At 40.4% G+C, this 19,175-nt stretch overlaps 1 long non-coding RNA gene across 1 annotated transcript; it reads right to left on the bottom strand.

The window, feature by feature from the left end:
• Window positions 1-13,450: 13,450 nt before the first annotated feature.
• LOC106911630 (uncharacterized) lies at window positions 13,451-18,789 on the bottom strand. The gene is made up of 3 exons (XR_001416659.2): window positions 17,976-18,789; window positions 16,268-16,317; window positions 13,451-14,015 (listed from the first exon to the last, which is right to left on the bottom strand). It is a non-coding gene; the product is annotated as an uncharacterized LOC106911630 (long non-coding RNA).
• Between the last annotated feature and the right edge of the window lie 386 nt (window positions 18,790-19,175).

Below are 19,175 nucleotides of genomic sequence, written 5' to 3'. Positions count from 1 at the left end.
CATCTCTGATGTTCATCAAAGCAAAACTGGGAACATTTTTACATCGTAGTTTGTTTGCAACACCCAGAATTCCTTTGCTGTTCGGCGACCACGCCGACGCATTCTCCCGCACGTGACGTTCATTCCTGTAGCATTCCGAACACACATTTCTCTTTGGTCCCTACGTCACCCTGTCTCATTCTTATCATTTCCTCTCTGCAGAAAACACTCATGTATGCGTGTGTGTGTGTGTGTGTGCCATGGCGGCATCTCTCTTCCGGCAGCTATTTCATAGGCGCAGAGCCGCTCCGCAGCCTGGCACGCCATTCGCTCATGAGATAAACAACGCTTCGACACAGGCGCTTCATTGTCTTTCTGAGTGGCAGTGTGTTTTGCTGTTGCCTGGCTGAGCAGACAACTGAGCGGCCTTTGTGCTGCTCCCAGTTGCAAGGTTATATTGGTCACCCTTAGCATCTGATTTGATCATATGGCAATGGGATGTCTTTTGAAGCCTGGAGCAGCCCTGGAAAGAAATTCTTGCGCTAGTTTTTTTGAGAGGAGGGAGGTTTTTATGTTACAGCTGGAGCCCCCGTCCATTATGTCCATCCTGGACCCAGTGGGTGTAAAACATCCACATAGAAGAGCGGTTCAAATGTCTTTCGTCGCTATGTTGAAATGTCATCACACAACAACATGCCCACACATTGTTCATCCTGTTCCAGAGCTTGCCAGGGCTTACACAATATGGGTTTTGATGAATAACAGACTGACTGGTCCAGTCCCGGCGGAGCATTAGCGGGCAGCTCCACAATAATCACTTCCTTCAGAAGACCTCTCAGAAGAAGCATCTAGAGAATGTGCGCAGACCAGCATGGCAGCTTTTATCTTGGAAGGCCAGGTCCCCCAGCTTCATCATCGTTATGTAATTCCAGCTCGGCCAGTAGCCACAGGAAAGAACAATTACAGGATGACCCATTTGAATGCATCACTGTCAGGCCAATCAGTGACTTGCTCTAAAAAAAGGGGTGGAGGGTTTCTGGCTAGCAAGGAAACACTTTTTGTGTGTGTGTGTGTGTGTGTGTGTGTGTGTGTGTGTGTGTGTGTGTGTGTGTGTGTGTGTGTGTGTGTGTGTGTTTAACATTGGCTTTAGATGAGGATGCTTCCTTGTCTTAGACACATTAATGTTTGTAAAAATTATGTGAACGAATTAATTATTTAAAAATGGTAATATTTTAAGAGGTATGTGCAATGTCTGGCTTAAACTAAAGCAAGCACCGTGGAGATAAAAGCCTACACATCCCTTTGAAAAGACAAGGATTTTGTAATGATAAATCCGTTCCCAACTTTTATTTTTTTATTTATTTTTTTTCCACATTCGAATTCAACTCCAAAACAAACAAATCTGTTTGAGGGGAAAACATGAAAAGCAACAAAGCTGTGAAATGCTAAACTTAATAGTTCGTTGAACCACCTTTTTGATTAAATTCTGGTGTTAACTTTCCGAGGGAAAATCTTTTGCGTACCGCCATCCAAGCAGGCTTAGACGAAATGCTTTACAAGGGAACAAAAGAAGAAAGATAAGATACATCAAAAACACCAAAATCTGTAAAAAAAAAAAATAAAAAAAAAGACAACAAAATGCATCATATAAAGAGAAAGAAGCACTGAAATGATACACTTTAGCAAATAAAAACCTCAAGCAAGACTCAAACGAACGAACATCATTCATCTTTATGGATAAGCTGCAGTAAAAGGAAATGTTTTCTGCAGTCATGACTTGAAGAAGCCAACAGCTTCTGCTCATCTGGTGTTTAGTTTCAGAAACTAAAAGCTGCTACTCGTTGTTCTGGTCCTTGGAACGCAGTCTGAAGAGCTCTCAGACGACCTGAGAGGAGCACGCTGCACACATGCTCATCCTTAAAACAGACGATACAGAAGAACAAACAAAATATGCACTAATTCAGTAGCATTTTGCTCTTGGCTTGAGAGTTGTAGTATTAAAGTTGTGGAATTAAAATATGAGTATCTTTATCAGAAGCAAGATGGAGTTTCTTCTAGCTTTTCCACGCCATGACTGTATGTTTTTCTCAGAGCTGATTTGTCATTCTTGTGAGTGAGAGAAATGTGCAGAAGGCGTGTTTCAGCCAGCTGAACAGCAGTGCTCAACAACAGGAGGGGACGGGAGACCACTCTGGCACTTTCTTTCAAAGTCTGTGATGGAAAGTTGTAGCTATTTTCATTCTATCATATAAAACCCACACATTGTGCTGAAACATGTAACCGGCTTAAAGATAAAGATAAACGTCTAGCAAATGATTCTGGAAATGTTAATGTTTGACTATGGTACTAAAATTATTCTTTAAAAACCAAAGTAAAATTCCCTCTGCTCCAGTCAGGACACAAAAAGTAATATTTTACCACCTGAAACTTTTTCGGCACTTGCTAACATTGTTAGCAAGTGTTAGCTAAGCTAACTATAACAAACCTTAGCTTCGTTTTGTTGTGCCAAATGTCTTCATGGCAAGATTACACGACGATGTGAATTCATTTTTAAGTTATCGTTGGCTGTTGTACTATTAAATAACAGCCTTTACTTTAAGTTAAAGTCTGTTATGGAACTAGTAACGTTAAATTAATGTAACATTTGAGACGAATGATGTAAAAAAACAAATCTTACTTAGCATGTAGTGCAGAGTCAAACCCTGAAAGTCACCCAATCCTTTATTTCCCATAATGCAACTGAGAACATGACGCATGATTTATTTATTTATTTTTTTTGTTAATTTTATGAAATCAACTAAAGGCACCTCCTTTAGTTAATTTTATAAAACAAACAGAAAACAAACAGATTTTGTTGACATTCAGTTTACTTCAGTGTCAAAGGGGGAGACTTTACTACGTGGCCACGACGTTTAAACAAACATGGCTGCCTCCAAAATGAATTAATTATTTGCCTGCTTACTACCAGAAGGCCAGTTAGTAATGAGGTACAGGGATATTGATAGAGATGCATTGCTCTCCGCCGGGGCCACTGAAAATTTGTCCAAGCTTAAATAAAATGAGAATAAAAATAATTGATTGAAAATCAATACACATACATCATTCACTCCTTTGTTAAAAGGAGAAATGGAAGGAAAGAGAGGGAGAAGGGGGTGGGCCGTCCTGGAAAATCAATGTTCATTCGAATCATAAATCAGAATTGAGTCAGCGCTTGTGGGGGCTGGCGGGGGGGATAATCATTGGGCCGGTTTTGGATTACAAACGGCACGCGGCGGAGACTTTGTCTGGCCCGAAGATGCCTAGCCCCTCATCATCCGCCTTCTATCTGTCCTCACAAAGCATCATTGCGAGATCCTCTCATTGAAATGCATTGATGGTTTAGTTGCAAAACTGGCCTGTCAGCCCAGCGTCTGGGGGACAGATCAACATGTGTGCACAAGGGGTCGCGGCGTGTCAGAGCCATCAGGCCGTCGGCGAGCGGGCTGCGCTCCCCAACACATCTTGACCTTGAGGGTGAAGAGTGGGGCTGCTGAGAGTGTGTTTATGTGTGCGTTTCGGTCGAGCGGACATGCATGGGCCACGGCAATCAGTCAGGATGCTCTTGTGATGCTCGGTGATGGAAGGCTGCGAATTGGTTTGTGCACTCGCATTCAGAGCCGGCCAATATATCAGTTTTGCTGATATACTGGGGCAAAGAAATCAATATTTTCCACCTCCAGCATGATGGAGGCTCTTTACCGATCACACTTGCACTCAAACGCAGTCGAAACGGATTCATCTCGGACGATGAGCCGGTTAGGCCCCGTCGGAGCTTTTGAATATTTCCGACTCAGCCGGTGTTTGTTTTCCTCTCGTCAAAAGGGGACGGTTCATTTTAATTCTATGTAAATCCCCCACTGACCTTTGAAATTTGCTGAGGTTTGCTAAGTGGCTAATTTGCATTAATAATCCCAACGTAATTAAAAACACACATTTTGCAAAGACTTGCATAGTTCTGACAAGATGTAACAACTCTTATCTCAGTGTTTTGCTTTCTTTTCTGTTTGATGATAGAAAAGAAAGCGTGTACTTTTTAATAAAATGAAACAGGTTTATTGGATGGGTTTGCAGTATGCAGCACTGTTGCCTTGCAGGTATCTGTCTGTGTGAGTTTTGCATGTTCTTTCAGAGTACTCTGGCTTCCTCCCACAGTTCAAAAATATGTCTGTAATTGGGCTCCCTCTAAATCACCCTTTAGATATGAGTGATTACATGCATGTTTGTGCATTCTTTATGTCTATGTGTTAACCTGAGATGGTCTGCTGACCTGTTCAAGTTGTACCCCCACTTCTTCCCAATGAACATTGGAGATAAGCACTTTTATTTGTTGTTTGCTTTGACTAGGCTGCCAGGCAAAGAGAACAATCGTTTATACACCTGAAAAAAAAAACATGTACAACTCAGATTGTCTCCAAAGCTTTTGCAGCTGTAAAAAGCACCATTAATCCTATCAAAAGAAAAATAGCAAAATGTATATAAAACATTTTACCAAACCTGGCTACAATGAAGCAACAAGTCAGGTTACAGCAGAAACATTGAAATAAATTATATTAATTGGATCTATGTAAATTTTGAGCAATTTTTCATGTAGCCTATTGCGGGGTTAGTGGCTAACCCCACAATAGGCTGAGTAGGCTAACTGTTAGCCTACTTTTTCCTGTCTATATGTGCAGTCATCCTATTTTACGTTGGGATGTAACTACATACTGGAAACTAGTGTTAGTATTCCGGGTGGTCGATGCTAATGTAGATTCTATAGATAAAAATAAAACATATTTTTTAAGACTGTTGCTAATAGGGTTGCCACCTTTCAGAAATCAAAATATGGGACGCCCACCAAAATTGTACTCCAGTCAGAGTAGCATCCCTTCAACACTTTTATACTTGAGTAGATTTACTTAAGCTTTAATGAAGTAAGTGTAAAATGTATTTGGTAAAAATCTACTCAAGTACTGAGTAATTGATCATAACACCTGATTTACTATTCAAAATTTGTCCTCAGACAGCCCAAAATATAAAAGTTAAATGAACATCCTGGTATTAAAAATAGTATTAACAAAATATTTATGCAAATAAGGAGTTAGGTTTGGAGGCTGGTTCTAGACCAAATGTACCATGAGAGCCAGTGTAGTCAGTGTTTGAAACAAACAATGAAACAAACAAACAAACAAACAAACAAAAAAACAGAGCAATATATTTCATCATTTAATATTCTGAGCCAAAGAACTACTTGTGTCTCCAGATTCAGGTTGCAGACCCTGATCTAGCCGATGCAAATGGAAAATGTGATCCTGTCTCCATACAGTTACCATTGTATAGATGATATGCATATAAACAACAATATTCAGAGACGCAATGAGTTTATAGCAGCTGTGCAAATGATCTAATCGTCTGTTGATTTCCAACAGTCACAGAGGACCCCAAAATAAAATTTTGCTTATTTCATATGGAGGCTTGGGCCCGCAGCCCTGATGCCAACATCTCCAGAAAACATATTAAAGATTGTAGCATGTGTTCTGGTGTCAGTGTAACAGATGGTGATTTTCCTGCAAAAAGTATAGAACAGGTAGGAGTGATGAGGCAAAAACGGGTCTGCAGTGTTCCTCTCCTGATCCATTCTGTCTGATATCAACCACATCATACAGCAGCACACAGCACCACGACGGACACATTTTTAAATTATTGCCTGTTTAGCCTGGAATCAGACATTGTTCAGCCTAGAATGTGAGTCTCTCCACTCACGTCTGTATTTCTGTCAGAGTTCTTACTTCTAAGGACGGTGGAGTATTGGGTCGAGGACATTTTAACCCTTGTGTTTACAAATGGGTCCAACCGACCCCACACCCGTAAAACTTGTATCATTTCCCACAGTCATCTACGTTTGCCTCAGTCCTTGCATGCACAAGGGTTAAAAAACGCGGGTTGATAGCAACCCACTGCGGCTGCGTAGTGTCCGTCTCTAGGCAACCGTGACAACAGCGTCGGACCGTAGCGTTCCAGGGAGTTGGGGGGCGGGGGGGTCCTTTATCTCCTGCCACGACAATTTAGCTGACCTTAATATTTCCTGTGTTTTGTTTTGGTCATTATTGTTACACTTAGTGTTGATATGTGTGTGATAGGCGTGTCTATCGGACATTTATAGAAATACGGAACAAATCTTGTCCCGTGTCGGTTCAATATGGTACGCAATATTTATAAGCCAAATACGGGACGGGTGGCAACCCTAGTTGCTAATAAATGTTGGCATGAATAATTTCTTTGAGTGTTTGCATTAAGCCTTCAGAATTATTAGAAATAAAATATCAAAAAAGAAGATAGATGTGTATTACAAACTTGTTTTTCTGAAGTTAGCTAGGTTCTGTTTTAGCACGGCTTGTGCTAAAAGCAAGCTAGCAGCTAGGAAGTTGGGGCGCTGGATATAAAATTTCCAAGATGATATTCTAGTAATCCATTTTGTGTCCAAAATGAGCTAAATCTTATCAAATAAAAGTAAATGGAATTCAGTTTTAACATGGCTAATCGTTAGCATGCTAGTTTGTGAGAACAGTTTTTAAAAATCACTGTAAGGGAAAAAGGGATAGCGCACACATAGATTCTCAGAATTACATTCTGTAATTAGGCATCTTTAGTTTACAAAATAAATAACAGAATTTGATTTTAGCAAAGCTAGCATTTTTCCAATCGTGTAGGAACTTTTTTCCGATCCTTACTCATGCTGAAGTAGTTGGCGTATGAGACACAAGAATTACAAGAATAAGACTATATCAAAGACATATTATAAACTTGAGGTGTAGCAGTACGGTTATGTTAGTTTGAGTAGAAAACAAGTCATTTGTGACTTAGATCATCTTTCATTCGTCAATGCAAACAAAACAATAGCAATTTAAACCATTATCACTTTTGTTTTTGTTTTGAACCAACACTTAAAATAAGGACCCCACCAAGGGTTTTTCAGAAAGTGCTGTAGGCTAAAGCGCCGTGCATGTGAGCGGAGGGGCCCTGTGTATGCTGGTCATGTTTTGACAACAGACAATTATCTGCGACCGTGGAGGCTGTGTCACACAGCCTTGAGGTTATCACTCAAATGAATAGCTACAGTTTCAGTGATTCCGAGACACTTTCGCTGTGCCCTCGGGAGCCTCTGAGCTCAAGTGAAACAAATAGTCTCCAGCAACATTTATCGAAAAGCAAGCCACACATACCCTCATCCTGCCCCCCCGCAAACCGAGCCTCATTCACATCCACTAAGGGACATTTGGCCGGCCGGAGATTTCAAGTGGTGCTTTGTTTGGACGTTGCCGTCACGCAGGGGAGAGATTTCAGGAGTAGATCTTTAAAAAAGCGCTGGAAAATCAGTGGGACAGTTCAATGGTCATTGTTTCACACGGGGTGGTGCATTCAGGGGCCACAAATTGTTTTTCCCTCCACTCATGCCAGCTCTGCACTAAGGGCTACCACTATTATAGAGGGTGGAGGAATGTTGAGCATTTGATTTTTTTTTTTTTTTTTTGCCAACGTCTGTGGGAACCAGCACTCTGTTGGCTGTTTGTGTGGTGGCATTTATTGAGGCCAGGGTATAAACACAGGTCCAACCCGCTGATTAGGGAGTCGGGATGCATTCATTGTCCACTTTCGGGTGTGGGAGAGGAAAGAACAAGGAGAGAAGGAGTAAAAGACGGAGAAGGGGGGTGGAGGTGAGGGCGGCTGGTACGATCAGGTTACCCTGACCGTGAATGCGCTGGACTGAATGTGGTATTCTCAGACTTTTTTTTCTTTTCTTTTTTTTTTTTTTACATCATCGCCTATCGCCCAAGTTGCAGAGAGCACACAGATGGATTCCTCATGCATGAATGGAAGCAACGCTGTCTGAGTCACAGTTTCAGAGCCGGTCGGACAGAAAAACAGCTGTAATCTGTTGGCCCTCGCTGTCACAGGAGCGTGATTGTTGTCTCAGTTGGCATGGATTCAATTATGTCTTCTCAGCTTCACAGAAAAATATGTTCGCATCGTGCTGCTGGAAGCACTTTTCCGTAATGTGCCGACATGCGGATATGAAATTGTCCATGTGAGCAACAACATGCCTTTAAGGTTTGATATGTAAAAATTTATATTTCACAGCCAGAAGGGCAATGCAACCCAGCTGCACGTGCGAGCAAAAAAAAAAAAAGTTTCTCTTTTACTCGTTTTGTTTAAAACCAGGTATCCGTTTCCAGCTCAAAAGCACTGAATAAAAGTCCTAATTAAAAAACAGTCGGGTTTTTTTTAACTAGAAAATAAAACGGTCCTAGATCCTCAGGGAATAAGACTATCAGTCGTTTTCTTCCTCTGCTATAGTCACTATTTGCACCGGCAGATCCATTAACACTTAACAACTGTTTGCTTAAAGGTACTTCTACCCGGGTGTAATTCCAATCCCAGCTGTGATCGGTTGAGCTTTTTTTCACACTCTCCTCACATTCACTGAAAACTGTACCATGTATGTCCTTTTGCGCTGAGTCGTCAGGAAAACGTAGTCCGTTAAAAAAAGTATTTAAACTAACTGACTTTCTGATCATGTGGGAAACTCAAGGCACACCACACCAGACAGGTTGGACATAAAGTGGACATAAATTGAATGCAGAATTCATATAGCAGCATCCCTGGCATCGTCCGACGCACTGGCGACTGTTCGGTCAATGTAAAGTTTGACATGGCCATTCGACTAAAGTGCCCAATTGGTCACGGAGAAATTTTGTTCAAAGTGTGCCACAAGCCAAGTAGAGGATGCAGCAAACACATGGAAAAAGCTGATATGGTGAGGAAAACCGACCATCATCCAACACGTGAAACACAATTAAGCTAACACTAACACTGGACTTCACCCTGAACACATCATCCTTACAATGAAGTATAGAGGTGGCATTCTTTAGAAACACCACTCAATGGCAGAAAAGTGCTTCCACTTTTCACACTACTTGGTATGTGTAGAAAATGCATCAATAGGCATTTGTGGTGTTCATAATGGTAGTTAAAGGTGAATTAAGGAGAGTGGTCTAAAAGAGGTTAAAAATGGTAAGTGGTTTGAAGAAAACATGAGCTACATTTGTTTAACTTGAATATCTTCAAGATCTTCTTCCAGATAAAAATGACATCAGATGTATTGTAGAGTTAACAGTATGGCCACTTCCTGGTATATCACTAGCTGTGCTTCCATTATAAATGTGCAGACATGAGACTGGGGTGAAGTTTCACCTTCCAGCAGGGCAACTATCCTAAACATACAGTAAATCTAAGGACAGCCAAGTGTCAATGACCCAGTTAAAGTCCAGACCTAAATAAAGCATTTTTGGCCAAACTTAAAAATTGATCTTTATGTAGCTCTAAGTCTGAATGAGTTAAAGGTATTTTGCTAAGCAGAAGGGAAAAAATAGTTGCAATGGAAGGTGAATCTATAGAGTATGAATATGACTGAATGACACATTTGTCAGATTTTTGTTAGTAAAGTTCATTCAGACTCCAGTGTCACAAAATGTGAAAAGTCAGTAAAAATTTTAACAAGCAAAGGGTTGTGTCTGTTTTCTATGTTTCCCCATGCGCCCTCCGTCACCCTGCTCTGTGCTTTCTGAGTTCATGTCTGCAAGCCACTGACCGGAGAGGCATTCCCCCTGCTCGCCGGGATCTGTGCCCTCACCCGACTCTGAACAAAGTGGCTCCTCTCCTTGGTTAGCATACCAAATCCCATCTCTGATCTACCGCTTATTTCAGCAGATTTGGGTCACAGATCAGCTTCAGTCAAAGGCACCAACCTTTTTTCCTGTAACCCTCGCCAACTAACCAACTGAAAACAGAAAGGCGAGGGGCTTCTGTCTTCACAGGGTCCGCCGTGTGACGTTTGCACTGAGGTGAAATACTTTTGAAAGAAAACTTTTGAGCGTTAGCAGCACTGCAGGATGAGTAAGTCTCTGGTCATCAAATTGGGATTCTGCTTCCTTGCCCGAGTCCTCCCGGCCCCCTTCACCATCCCTCCTACAAACGCGATAAGTGTCATGCAGCCAAAGTTTATGGCACAATAAAGAATGAACTTTGCAGAATCCTTATCCTCACTGTGAGGTGCTGCTTTATCATAATTGTGGTTTTGTCAGGAAAGCTGATCAGCAGCGGCTAATGCGGAGTGTGAACTTTAGTTGTCCGTGCTGTATAGGAAACACATCAGCTCCGCTGCACCTTTCGCTAAGGTCGTGACTTTTAAAGGTTGACTCCAAACACCGGCTTTGTTGACTCAGCGCCTGTCTGTACATTAGGACACAGATAGTGGGCGAGCTAACAGCCTGTTGTTGCCAGAGCAACAAATCCTGCCCACCATGACCTCACTCGCTGGTGTACGGTGGTGAACTTTGGACGGCTATGTCATTTATTTGATGTGTGTGTCATCGGCATTTCCTTTCACATGTTCCTCCCTGGATTGGCCTCCCTGTGTCCCCCCCCACAACCACACGTGTTTTCTTTCCCCATCAAAAGGAAATCCTATCCCGAATCGCCTTGTTTCCCTTCGTAACCTTTTATGCCTTTTGCTTTTGTTGGGTTCCATTGTGAGTTCTCTTTCACATTAATGACACAGCCCTTCTTTTTTTTTTCCCAAGCTTACATAATGGATGTTATCTGAGGGTGAACACTTGAGTGAACACTTTGATTCATCCTGACCAGGTTCAAATCGAATCCAGCAATACCAAAGCTAATTGGTCAAAAAGCAAACAAGCAAGAAATAATACAAAAAGAAAAGAAAAGAAAAGAAAAAGGGTATAATCAAATCCACTTCTGGATTCCTCTCTGCTGGTTCTGGCAGATTCAATAAATAAGCATTTAGGTCGTTGTTTGTACATCAACATCATCTGGTTGCTGCAGCAATCAGATGATAATCATCATCATGGCTGGAGAAAGCCCTTCGCCCCCCCCCTCCCCCTGCTCTCTGTCTTGCTCCCTCCTTCCGCTCAGCAGATACCTTTGCCCGGCTGAAAGTGACTCATTCATATCTCATGACTGCTTTCCAATGAAACGCGTTGTTCCGAGCGGCAGCTTCCGGGAAGGAGGCAGCGCGGTGAATTATACCATCACACCACAGCGGGCTCCAGGGACCGGGGCTGACATAAACAAATATACAGAGGACCGACTGTACATACTAATGGCCTTAATTGCTTGTCAAACAGACGCGAATGCAGTGCGACCGCCGACATGTTTCTCTCTGAACCTAAGAGCGCTAAATATTCTTAAAAGACAAGAGACGGCAAATAAATCTGCCGGTGTTTTTTACCCGTGACACGATAAGAAGTATGACAGAAATTCTGTCCCTGGCTCCCGCAATACACACATCGATTTGTCCTTGGATAATCTGCTGAAGCCCACATTCCTCCAAATGTGTGCGTGTGTGTATACGTGTGCTTCGAGTACAACTTCCTTTCCTTACTTGGTTTCTGTTACAGGCCGCATGTTGATCGCTAACTTGAGATGATAAGGAGGAGTAGCTGGCTATTATGTGTAGATGATATCTGGCGGTAAACATTGTGGCTTGGATATTTGCATTTCTTGTCACATGTTTTGACCCGTAGATGGCATAAATGTTGTTTTCGGAGGGCTTTAAAGGACAAAAAATAAATAAATAAAAAAAATCTGCTTCCCAAAAAGTAATATATATTGGCTTATTTATGCCAAGGTATAAAAAGCAATTAAACCAAAACTATTTATAAAAATACAATAACATTTTGGGAATTTTAACCGTCTAAGTGCCAGTATATCTACATTGTTTTAATTTTGTTCAATAATAAAGCCAGAAATTATGAAAATAACTTCAATTAACTGCAGTTCAATGATTATTCGGCTAGTGTTATCATTGTTCAGAGGTTCTGAGATGGATGAGCTGGCAGCAAAATGTTGATGCAACATTTTTCTTTTTCATAAATCACAGTCAAGGTCCTAATAAAAAAATGTTAGCTTCCAATAATTACCCAAAATGTCTTAAACACACACACTCACACACTCTACACACTGTGAAACAAACATAAACAATTGACAGCTAGATGTCTAAAATGAAAGTTTAACGTTATTCATTTAGTGGTAAGATAAAAAATAAAACCAACCTTTATTTTTGATGGCTTTTTTTTGGCACATTTTTGTCAGGAAGAAAGGTGTGATTTTTTTTGTGTGTGTGAAGCTTAGCCATTATGAATTAGTTTAATAAACTGAAATGACAATTCAAAATAAAAATATAATTAAATAAAAAATAGAATGATCTTTTAGAAAATGTGAGTGATATTCATTCAAAGCACTCAAAATGGCTTGAAAATGAAAAACCAAATGGTTCAAAGTAATGACCGCTGAAGACTCAATAAGAGGTCCTGTCTTTTAAAATGCTAATCTTAAGTGATTGTCATTCTTGTTTGACAACACGTGTAAGATTGACCAATAATCTGAACAAAGGGAAAATCCAGAGCTGAAGGAAGACAACCACTGTTGTAATTGTAAATTTACACAAGGTGGGAAAGTTTTTGAAGAAGTTTCCAAACAGCTGAAGAATTCATGTTCAAACAATTGTTCGTATGAGCAAGTGAGTCATATGTGTCACCACTTTACAAGGGCATGACTAAAAACTGCTGCCCTCATGTCAAAGGAAATTGGTTTAGCTGTACAGGAACAGACATGGCTTACACAAGTCTACTAATGAACAACAAGATGATGGGACAATAATCAAGCTGTTTGGCCTGTTTGGCCTCATTATCATCATCAATGTACATACCTTAGCATGTACAAGGTGGATTTCCATTTAGAATTACACCAGAAACTTGTTTAAGGCCACAACAAGCAGTGTGGGAAGCAACAGTTGGCCAACGGCCATTTATCCGACTAGTTGTGAGGCAGATATGTAAAATTAAGTTCAAAATTACTACCAAAAATAGCAAGTTTATACCATGAGTCACCTACCGAATCGGAAGCTTTAATTGGAGGCTAACTTCAGCTCCATACAATAGGGTATGTTTATCCTTGGTGTCATGTAGATTAAAGTAAACTCTGTCAAAAGAACACATCTAATGTATGCTGCTTACACATGTTGTATGTCAACCAATTTTCTTGACAAAGTTTCCTTTAATGAAGAAAGTATCGAGTCATGAGTGACCAGCTATGCTAGTTTCCAGGATATCCAATGCTAGAGCTAGCCTATCCATGCTAATGGACAGCAGAGGAAGGAGGCAATCCAGTGGGTGACCAGTCTAGGCATGCTAGTCACTTACCTTATCAAAGCTAACGCAAGTGAGTGGTGTCCTTCTTATTTGCTAGCACTGGTTGCTCGGCTACTGGTGCTAGCCTATCATTAATCATATCAGTAGCTAACTGTGGAAAGGATATAGTCTCCTGCTACAAGGAAGTAGTTGATAGTCTTAATTTTGAGAATGAAACCACACCATAGGTTTAAAGTAATCTTTTATATTTGCCAACAAGATTGAAATCAATATTGAGTTTTGGGAGCGGCAGGCCAGAGACTTGACTTGAATGAGATAGACACTCTGTGGCTGGAGCTAAAGATTAAAGTTGATGGAAGGACGACCTCCAGACTCAAAAGCCTTGGAGCTCAAACTGTTGAAATACCAGTTTGCGTTCATTATTTTTTTAGTTAAAAAAAATAATGAACTATTGTTTTTTTAGTTCATTATTTTGAAGGGTGTAAATAAACACACCATTTTTGTCAGCCCATTCATGAGCGTGCAAGAACTGTATGTACTTTGTTCTGGATCACAGATAGCAGTCTGCCAACATAACGTCAAAACAGTGAAGAGAAGCTATGCTTTCCCACAGGACGCATTCTTTCTTACTCATCCCCCAAAGTCACAGCAATGTTAGCATAGCTAACTAATGATGTGCTATGAAGCCACTCCATGTGGCTTTTTAGCTGCTGGTCCTTGCTGATGCTGACGATATTGATCACGATGCAGACATCTCCTCACTTGGTCAGAGAAGCAGAGGGAAAAGATCTAGAAAGATAAGAAAATTGTTTATAGCTACGGGTCACATTTTTATGGTTATGGGTCACAACTCTATCATGTGACATTGATCCTGCTCTACAGTAAACAGCAGTGAATTCAGAAAACTGAAAAAAAAAACAAAAACAAAAAAAAAACATTCTGTTTCATGTGGTCTGGTGAGGTTCAGAGCAATACACAAGTCTACTTACAGGTGTGTACTTTGGCCACTTTGCATATGTACCATTTACTTGACAGATTAGGCCACAAACAGTGACTTCACGTGGGATTGTGTTTAACATGTTGAAAGGAAGTACTGTTCACTGGCTTGTAAGTGAAAATGTTCAGACAGCCCAAGTTTAAGAGCTGTCTGCATTCGCCATGTTGTAATCATGAGCTCAAAAGTTCCTTTAAGAGGAAGCACTGAGCTTCTCATGCTTAGCAATTCCAGTCCTGTTGCAGTGGATTGCAAAAAAAAAAAAAAGAAAACTCAGAGGGAGAGACACCTGTAAAGAATAGATAACACGCTTCAAGCATAAAGTCTTAGGATTGCAGACTTTTTTTTTACTGCCTTTTTACGTTTTCTTATTTTACATTTATTTATTTGGATTTTATGTGACAGACTAATATAATGTTGTGCTGAGAAATCAAAAAGAATTTATAGTTTTCAAGGAATTTTACACATACAAATCTGGAAATTCTGGAGTTTGTTGTGTTTAAGTCCTTGAGGTGAGGATATTTTGGATTGATCCAACATATCGACATCGATACCAAGTCAGTATCGGTATCAGATTGATACTAGTGTGAAAAGGTTGATATTTTAGTTTCAGCTTATCTCTTGAAAATTATTTTTATTTCTGTATAGTAGTTTTTCAGCTCTACCTGAAAAAGACATTGTTGTCATGATCGTGTTTCTGTGTATTTATTTTTGGTAACACTTTATTTGAAGGGGGGTGAATTAGACTGACATGACACTTTCATAAACATGACATAACACCTGTCATGAACATGAATAAGCCTTCATGAATATTTATGACTGTTGTCATAAAGCGTCATTCGGTAAATTATGACACTTTTAATACAAAGTTGACATTATTCAAAATGCCTTTGTTATGACAACTTGACATTAACCAGGAAATCATTACTGTTTAAACGTTACCTTTAATAACATAAAGATACCTAATTTTTAAAGTGCAATCAGTAATTGTTCTTCGTTGGGTCCTTGTCTAATGTCTAACATTGTCGCACGTATGTCTCAGCTCTCCAGTGGAACTGCATAGTCCTGGTTAGCTTCGCTCTCTTTTCAGTCTTGTTGTCAGTGCTACCAGTGTTTAGCTGTGTGCTAACTTCTCCGCCGTGCCGCCTGTTTTGGACTGTTGGAGTTTTGTCATTAAACTCGTCATTTTCATCTACATCCTGGGTCTCTGCGTCTCTCCTCACCACCACCAACCTAATCTCATGAAAATTGTTTTGATTAGCTAACAAATGATAATCTTTTTTTTGCACTTAAAATTTAGGGGAAAAAAGTTTCTGTTAAACATGTTCATATGTTTTTAAAGTATTTTCTCAACACCTATTGACCTTGCCCAAATTCTCCTGTAGGTTTTAACAAAATAATTCAAAGGAAAACCCACAAAAACACCTAATGGTCGGAAGTTTGGTGATAGAACAAACTTAAATAATAGAAAAGAATTGGTATCAGTTTTGGTATCGATGATATTGGTCCAATATTTACTTGGTATCAGACCGAAACCACAAAATACAATATCAGACACCTCTACTTTGAAGAAGCGCTTGTTGCTACAGTTACAGCTACTGGTCTTTTCGGACATGTCTCGTTCCCTCAACACCACAGGTTGCCACTGCCATTACTAATACATTCTGTGCTTTTCAAATATTGAGAAAAAGTTGAAAATCTATTGCCTTCCATCTTCACTGTAATGGGCTAGTTTGAGTTGTTCTATCTCAAAATCCCAATATTACATATTTAAGTGTGTGTTTGTAACATAACAAAATGTAGAAAAGTTCAAAAGGGTGCGATTACTTGTATGTAGCATACAATTGTGAATGCCAATAAGCTTTAAACGTCTCAAAAAATGCTGCGGCGGACTCCATAGCCACGTTCAAACTGCCATTATCAACCTGCTGTCACTCCCGGAGCATCAAAGCTCCTCGCATCTTTGAGATATGCACAAGGTGTCCTTCAGCATTGGACACCTAGCAACATCAAATGCAGACGGCAAACATAGCTCTGAAGTGTTTACCGCATCCTCAGAAGACGGCTGGAAGGGCGATGGGGGAAGAATCACAGGACCTACACACAGAAGACTTAAGTTTAGGACTGCCTTGGGACAAACAGCTTTGCATTTTTTCTTCTTCTTTTTTTCAGTAACCTTTTTCTAGGAGTTTGATCTCCTGTTTAGTTAGGTCTGGGTTATGCAAAAAATATATATAGAGATAGTGCTGCAGAAAGGTATTCATACTCGTGGTTCAGCAACAGACTTTATTTTGTGCTAATTTTGTATTCATCCTCAAAATAAAATCCAATACACTCCATATACATTAATTAATTACAGTCCACTTCAGGGCTGAAATGATTAATTGGATTAATTAGATTCTGATTAATCCAATTAATCCGATTAATCCGATTAATCGTGATGAAGCAATTATCAAAATAATCGTCAACTAATGTAATAACTGATTAATTGTTAACTCAAGGATGCAGATTTAAAAAAAGGCCATTTGCTGAAAGAACAAACTACTTAGAGTAATAATTTAGTCAAAACTGTACAAAAATATTTAGACATTTTGCATTTAAGATAAAATAAAAAGCATTATCTGTAAATGTTTTCACTTCAGAACTCATGTGCCAAAGTTTTAGCTTCACTCGGTTCAAATTCTGTATTTTTACCATCTAACTACTAATCGGTTATTCCAGAAGTTAATCAATAGATCAGTTCTACATTACATTGATGTTGAGTTAGACAGAAATGGTTGAGCTCACACAGAGGCGCAAAAAGTGGGTATGCAGCGTATGCAACTCATAGGGGCGCAGCACCACAGGGGGCGCCAAAACCCCGTCTGGAGGGGGCGATGCACCGATTTATGTTTTTGCATCCACCTGAATAATGTGCAGTTGTGCCACTGAGCTCACATGTTGATGTCAGAAGTATGTTTCGTAGCTGCAGATGGATCATTTGCAACAAATGATCAAGAGTACTGAAGGAATGCCATGTTATAGATTTTAACCAATACAATTTTTATTTTATTATTTAGAAAAGGAATACAAATATGTGTTCAATCTTTTAATGTCATTCTAATATTGTATAAAAAGGCCTAAATGAAAATTCTAATCAATTTCCCCATTGTTTTTATCCGATTAATCGATTAATCATCAGAATTATCGTTAGAATAATAAATTACTATAATAATGTTAGCTCCAGCACTATTCCAATTAACTTTGTGTCTCTCCTCAAGAGGGTAAGCTGGCTTCTCCTCTTAGACTAGAATAAGTTGAGAACCACAACTTTATATTGTGCATTATCACTTAGTTTTCTCATGTGCTCTATCTATTGCAGGCTTTTTTAAAGCGTGCCATGGAAACAGGGTCGGGTTGGGTCGGCCTCATAAATCTAAGCTCTACTAGAACTTCACCGCAAGTTCTGCAAAGTATTGACCCTGAATACAAAAGCAAATTTTACATTTTTACTTTGCAAAAAGTGGTGAAAGGCATTCTCTACTTTACATTCATGCATTGATGCCCTACTTTGTGCATCACATAAAATCCTAAAGGTATGCAGTTTGTGGTCGTGCCACAATGTCATGTGAAAAGCGTCAAGTGGCAAAGCTGCTCTTTAAAGACACTGTAAACAAAATACTACTACTACTACTACTACTACTACTACTACTACTAATAATAATAATAAAGTGGAGCTACTTTGAGTGCAATCTGAAAATTTCTCCATTTCTCACCTGTGACTACAGCGCTCCTGCTAATGTACATGCTCATTCAAGAGCAGACTTTTGGAAAACCATTGTAACCCTGCTGTTGCTAACGAGAGCCCAGAGCACAGCCACGCTGGCATTTGTAATAAAAGAATGCGAGACCTGTGCTGTCTGCGATCGGCGGACCGGTGTCGGGCTGAAGCAGAAGCAGCGAGGCCCGCCACGCCGCAGCAGCAAGGTGACACGAGAAGACAGACGGACTCGCCGGCAGACTAAAGCAGACAGGTAAACAGAGAGACAAACAGGACCGGGGGAGGAGGAATGCCCCTGAGAGCGATGACATGAGCCAGCGCCTCTCGGCCAAGGCTGAGCGGGCAGGAGACGGAGAGGGAGGGGGCGGCTTTGAAATGACTGAATATAGACACGGTGCATCCACCTCAAATACACAGCCTATAATGACTGGAGACATGGCTGCTTTCCCAAGGGAGGAAAACAAGAGGTTGTGGGGTGGGGGGTCTCAGCAACACCTCTTCCCCTCCAACAAACCCTAATAGCTTGGGCTCAAGAAACAACAGCAGCAGCAACAACAAGCTAAACAAGGCCTGACAGCTCGTGGGGTACCTGAGCAAGCTCCTAATTGATCGACCTCGGTTGAAGCCCCCCCACCCCACTCTCCCTCCGAGGGCTTCCATCCAACACACGTGCTTATTTTTTCCTCATGCATGCATGCCACTCTCGCTTTATTTGCATTGTGGCTATTCTTGGTGCCGGCGTTTGCTATACTGACGGTATTCAAAGCTCCGTAGCTTCAGCTGTAAACAGGATCCTGACAAAGAGACGCATTCAGACGGTATTCGTCCCTCCAGCGTTCTTCGTTGTGTCGCTTTACAACCTTAACGTTCAGTGTATTAACTTGGGATTTAAAGCAGCAGTGCGTGACTTTTACAAAAATATGGTTTTTCTATATTTGTTAAACCATGTTGTGATAGTATAATATGACACAGGTAATCTGTGAAAGAAACTATTGCTACTACAGCCGTCCGGTCAAAACAACCAATCAGAGCCAGGAGGAGGGTCTTAGCGCTTTCAAGCAGTGATGCTAAATGTGCTAATGGGTTTGTTTCAAGTGTCATGAAGCAAATTTGATGTCAACAAAGCTAATGAACCTTGTTGCAGTCTTTGTTTATGGGAACCTCCGTGTTGTATGTTGGAAAACAGTAGGACTTG

This window comes from Poecilia mexicana, unplaced genomic scaffold (genome assembly GCF_051168715.1).
Source record: "Poecilia mexicana isolate PSO_F unplaced genomic scaffold, ASM5116871v1 scaffold_20, whole genome shotgun sequence".
Lineage (NCBI taxonomy): Eukaryota > Metazoa > Chordata > Actinopteri > Cyprinodontiformes > Poeciliidae > Poecilia > Poecilia mexicana.
This window is presented reverse-complemented; position numbering and strand designations above follow the sequence as displayed.